At 41.9% G+C, this 6,000-nt stretch overlaps 1 protein-coding gene across 1 annotated transcript in view; it reads left to right on the top strand.

Annotated features, from left to right (window-relative positions):
- The first annotated feature begins 1,786 nt into the window (after positions 1 to 1,786).
- Positions 1,787 to 6,000, top strand: part of BTK (Bruton tyrosine kinase) — a 111,197-nt gene continuing 106,983 nt past the window's right edge. The window contains exon 1 of the mRNA XM_069986378.1: positions 1,787 to 1,834. The gene's annotated coding sequence lies outside the window, so the exon portion shown is untranslated. The remainder of the gene's footprint in view (positions 1,835 to 6,000) is intronic.

Below are 6,000 nucleotides of genomic sequence, written 5' to 3'. Positions count from 1 at the left end.
CACCCTGAGCATACAAAAAAAGCCATCCCTTATGGCCAAATGCTCAGGTTACGTAGGGTGAATAATACCGATGAGACATTTTCACGGCAAGCTCTTGAAATGGAGAAGAGATTCCTGGAAAGAGGCTATCCCCCCAATGTAATACATGAAGCAAGATGTCGTGCCGAATCCAAACCCAGAGCCACCCTGCTGAGACCCTCCCAGCGAAATAAGAATAAAAATAACGATAGAAGGTTCAATTTCATCTTCCAAAACTCCCCAATGAACACCATACTAGAAAAACTCCATACTGCGCCACTGGCACCTCTTAGAGAGTGATCCTGATCTGTATGAAATAGCCTCTCGAAGACCCTGCATTTCATACAGGAAAAACAAAAATCTAGGTGATTGTCTCAGTAGTAATATACATACTAAAGCCACTGCTACTAGCCAGAAACAATGGCTCACATCCACCCTACCGCAGGGGAACAAAAAATGCGGACAATGTAGATATTGTGTGCATCTATTAAATGTAGCTTATATTCGGTTAGGGGGCACTGATTGTTACATATACGATTTCATAACCTGCAAATCCTGCTTTGTTGTATATGCCATAGTCTGTAGTTGCCAAATGTACTACGTAGGCAAAACAAAAAGAGCTTTATGGATTCGCTTTAAAGAACATGTTTATTCTGTAAAGACGGGGAAGGGAGTCCCCCGTCTGATTGAACATATCAGAACTGTTCATAATGGCGATACCTTCTCACTAAAGTTTCTCAGCCTTGAACGGGTTAACCCCCCTAAAGACGGCTCAGACAGACATAAAATTTTATTAAGAAGGGAATCCACATGGATTTCGCGTCTGAACGCGGTTGGCCCGCTCGGCCTAAACGAGCGCAAAGATTTAAGTGTCTTTATCTGATACCTGTTACTTGTTTTTACTGGTTGTTATTTATCATGTGCACATTGTAGTATGTATATAACACCCCTCCTGGCATCCTGACGTCATCACCTGGTCGACAAAGGGGGCGTATCCCCGAAACGGCCGTCCCAGGACGCGCACACACCTGAATCCTTCCCCTCCCCGCAACTTGTGAATGTAATAAAGCCGCTAAGCTGAGTGAGTGCTACTACGTGTTTCTTTCCTTGAACTTTAATTACAGTTAAATGATGCAGAGCTGTAATTGACAAAGCCCTGCCAGTCACTCTTGTAGCCGCAGGCAGTATTTTGCCTTTGACCAGAAGAGGCAACTCCCTCCCCCAGTGTTTCAACGCACGTCATTTGTGCCCATGCAGAGCAGGAGGAGTAAGCATGTGCTGGAGGACTGACTATGTCTACATGGGAGTTGCTGCACACATGTAGGGGTGCTGCCTACAGGAGGATTACCCACTTGGCAGATATTATTTACTGGGGAAGGGGACAACTTACAGAAGAACTACCTACAGGAGGACTGCTTACAGGAGGATTACCTATATGGCAGATACTCTTTACAGGGGTTGAGTGACCCAACTAGTATATGGAAGCACAGAGGAGACCTAACTAATATAAGGCAGCAGAGGATGCAGACAGGTAGGCTGTGTCTCCTGACGCAAGCGAGGTTTGGGAACCCATTGACAGTATTGTAAGTGCATTACAATGCAGTTTATGGCGCTGCCTGTAGTTCCTATAACTCGCTCGCATTGGAAAAAAACAGCCTACCTGGCAGCATTCACAGCGTATCCTGCCTCGCTGTCCCTCTGTACATTTGAGTACAGAGGAACCTAATCCTTAATGTGCTAGAGCTTAGGACCCAATATGTTTTTCTTGCAGATTTTGCAGAGATGTGTCATGGCCTGAGCTCAATGGAAAAGAAAGGTGGGTGACTCTTATCAGCTGTGAGACTCTGGATATAATTTACCATCATCATTTATCCAGTTTGCAGAGAATGTATTGCTCTGGGATTAACTAATATATAGTCAATGTATAGGGGACATTGTGTAATAGAGGATTTCAAGTAAAAAAAAAAAAATGTATTTTTCTATTGACATTTTCTGTGTCGTTTAAAAATGTAAAGGCCATCACCCCAAGATGCCAGGGGACTACCCTCTTAACAGCCACTCACGCTTGATTGGCAGTCTTAGTGCTGTAAATTTAATGCAAAGCCCAGCGCTCAGACTGCCAATCAAGCATGAGTGGATTGGAAGAGGGTGGAGGCAGCGTGACTCCACCCTCATACCTAGTTACTGGGCGCTGGGACACAGGATTAAAGGTTGCGATTTTAAAATTTTTTCCCTACCAGAATCTGCCAGACACCGCATTGGAGAGCTGTACTTGGCAACTGTGAGGTACTGGAGCCAAGTCACACTCAGGTAGGTGATGGTTCCCTTTAAGTGTTTGATACTTAGTGAGCAGGTAGAGGAGGGGCCTAGTACTTCTGAAAGTAAAGCCACACCAGTAGTACCTGGTCAGCATTTTCCAGGAGTTGTTCCCCAAACTATTGAACTTGGGAGAAATTGTTTAACAAATGATAGGTGCATTTTGTCCTTTAATCCTTTGTGGAAAGGAAAAATGGCCTAAAGCCACGTTTTAAATGGAAAAAAATACATTTTAGGCTATGTTCACACTACGTATATTTGAGGCTGTATAGCAACCAAAACAAGGAGTGGATTGAAAACACAGAAAGGCTCTGTTCACATAATGTTGAAATTGAGTGGATGGCCGTCATTTAATGGCAAATATTTGCTGTTATTTTAAAACAACGGCTGTTGTATTGAAATAATGGAAGTTATTTACCGTTATATGGCGGCCATCCACTCAATTTCAACATTGTGTGAACAGATCCTTCCTGTGTTTTCAATCCACTCCTGGTTTTGGTTGCTATGAGGACCTGACATGAGGACCAAATACAGCCTCAAATATACATAGTGTGAACCCAGCCTAAATTTTCATAGCCCAATCTTAATAAATTCTGACTAATATCTGAGGGGTCAAAATGCTCACTATACCCTTTCATACATTTCTAAAGGGGTACAGTTTCCAAAATGGGGTCACATCCTAGGGATTCTCACTGTTCTTGTACATTCATACAAAACATCATGGCACCTGAAGGCAATTCCAGCAAAATGTGGCCACCAAAAGGCGATGGCAGTCCTTCCCTTCTAAAGCCCTGTTGTGTAACCAAACAGCAGGTTACATTGACATGTCCGGTATTTCTGAACTCAAGATAAATTGCTTGGAGTGCATTTTGTCCTTTAACCCCTTGTGAAAAGGGAAAAAAAATGGCCTAAAGCAGCATTTTTGTTAAAAAATATAATTGTTAATTTTTGCGGCCCAATGCTAATACATTTTGATGGACACCTGAGGGATCAAAATGCTCACTTTACCCCTTGGATACATTCCTTAAGAGGTTCAGTATCCAAAATAGAGTTACTTCCTCGGGTTTCCACTGTTCTTGTACCTTAAGGCCTCTGCATAGTGCCTGAAAATCATCCTTTTAAAATGGCAGCACCAAAATGTGTAAGTTGCTTGTTCATTTCAGAGAACTATGTTTGAGTGACTCTAAAGCAACATGTGGGGTTTTCAAGAATCAAGGTAACGTATATTGACTTTAATTTCTTAAATATACGCACTGTTACTGCAAAACTCTCCACCAGCTCCAGGGATGCACAGCGGTCCCCGCATTTGCAGGTATTTCCTGGCTCATCTATTCATTGCCATATACATGGACTAATGACCAGGCCCATATACTTGGCTTAGTTGTTCCACATACGATCTTTCTTACCTTTTTTTGGCTGAAAAGCAGGAATCTTTTTTAAATGTAAAAAAAAAACAACTTTGGCCAATTAGGGCGCTAATGACACACACATTTGGCCACCTGTGGATGTAGAGATGAGAGCCATTATGGCAGAAGATACCCCCTCTGGTTCTGTGGTTGTGACTGTCACTATGAGAGAAGGCCAGAAAGTGTCAGCTGCTTGAGGGACTCCATGGCATCCCCCAGTGGGCCCTACCCCTTGGTGGGCCACTGAGCAGGAGGTGAGCCTCCTTGTTTAGCAGCTTCAGAACAACATATTACCCCCCACACAACTGTCACTCACTGCCTTTAGATAATAACCAGGGGTTTCATCTAATTATATAGGGGCAGGGAGTGACCGGGTGACAGGCAACAACATGTAGTGTGCAGAATCAGCTCAGCCCCTTCTCTGCCCTGGGACCTTCCCCCCCTCATCCTCTCAGGCTGTCTCCATCTGCTCTATGTACTGCTGCTGGAAGTCGGGACACAGGAGGAGGGGGAGGGAGACAGCCTGCACAGTGTGGCAATGGAGCAGCTCCTGGAGCTGTACCTAGTGTTTTCCTGTACCAGAGGTAAATCTGTGAGAGTTCAAGTGTGTGTGTGTGTGTGTGTGTATTATCTATGCATATATGTAAAGTGCTTTTGTTTATATCTGTATATGCTGTGTGTGTTCAGTGTATGCATATAAGTAATGTGCATTTCTTTAAATTTGTGTATAATGTGTGTATGTATTGTGCATATGTGTATGTAATATGTTTGTACTTACTTGTAACTCCCCCTATCATACCTAAACTTGCTGAGAACTCATCTTCCTGGTGTCAATTAAGCAGGAGGGAAGAGAGAGGAGACATTCTAGCTTGCAGCTATTCAGAAGCTTGGAGAATTCTCTTTGACTCTTTGTACCAGAAAGTAAAAGCATTTTTTTGCTATGGAAGCATAGACAAATATATTTAGGGTACCATGTGTCTTCTTGACCTAACAGCTTCTAACATTGTCAGTAGTTTGGAACATGACTTACAGCTGACAGATTCCCTTTAAAGGAGAAGTCTTGTGAAACTAACAAATGAAAGGCAGGCAGGGGGTGCGGCTAAATAATAAAGAAAGTATATTTACCAGTCCACATGCTGCTGTTGCTCCACTTTCGGGTCTCTCCCACAGCCGCTGGAAGTAATTTTCATCTGGGTTCCGTTATGTCACAGCCCCGCCTCCTCCAGCTGCAGTGTCAAAGACTGGCTGATGAATTGCCTGCTCAGCCAGTCAGTGACTTCAACGGTGACCTGCTCCCAGTCACTGATTGGCTGAGCAGGTGATGTTTCAGCTTAAGGAGCTGCAGAAGGATGGCAGATATTGTTAACCCCTTCAAGACAGCCCTGTGATGCACAAAAGTTTGGGTCAAATTAATGCAATGTTCCTCCCCGCCTTCTAAGAGCCATAGACCTTTTATTTTTCTACCTACAGGGCTGGTTAAGGTGTCATTTTTTGCACCATGATCTCTAGTTTTTTTTAATATCATATTGGTGTAGCAGAAAAATTTTGAATGCTCTTTGTGAACTTTTCGATGATATATAATTTAATAAAATCAGCAATCCTGGTGCGTTTTTTTTTTTTGTTTGTTTCCATTTACGCCGTTCACCATGCGGGAACAATAATGTTATATTTTAATAGATCAGTCAATTCCGCATGCTACGATATTTAATATGTTTATTTATTAATATTTTTATAAATGGGCAAGGGGGCATTTTAAACTTATATTGGGAGGGGGTTTATAAGTGTTTTTTTATACTTTTAAAAACGTTTTTATTACACTGTTTCTTTTTTAAACACTTTTAACACTGTAATATATGCAACCATTGCATATACTGCCATATTTAATTTCCCAGAATCACGTATAAAATCTAACTTTTATTAGATATGCATTAAAAGTAAAAAATGTATTAAAACAAGTGTTCTACACATATGAAATAGGCACTTCACAACAGATCTAGGGTGTTGACCCTCTGATAGACTGGTATACTTAGGGATAGATTAGTCCAAATGTATAAAGATGAAACCAGACTTCAGAAAAAAATTGCGATAAACAAGTATCTCTGTCTCAATCCAAGTCTCTACGCGTTTCACCCAGATATGTCCCTGGGATCATCAGTAGACCTTCACAAAACACAGTGGTTACTGTTTAGAAATTATATAGAATTGTTGTGTTTAAATAAATAGAAAAATCAGATGAATATAGAAAAGGGTAGGAGACAAG

This window comes from Dendropsophus ebraccatus, chromosome 10 (assembly GCF_027789765.1).
Source record: "Dendropsophus ebraccatus isolate aDenEbr1 chromosome 10, aDenEbr1.pat, whole genome shotgun sequence".
NCBI lineage: Eukaryota > Metazoa > Chordata > Amphibia > Anura > Hylidae > Dendropsophus > Dendropsophus ebraccatus.
This window is presented reverse-complemented; position numbering and strand designations above follow the sequence as displayed.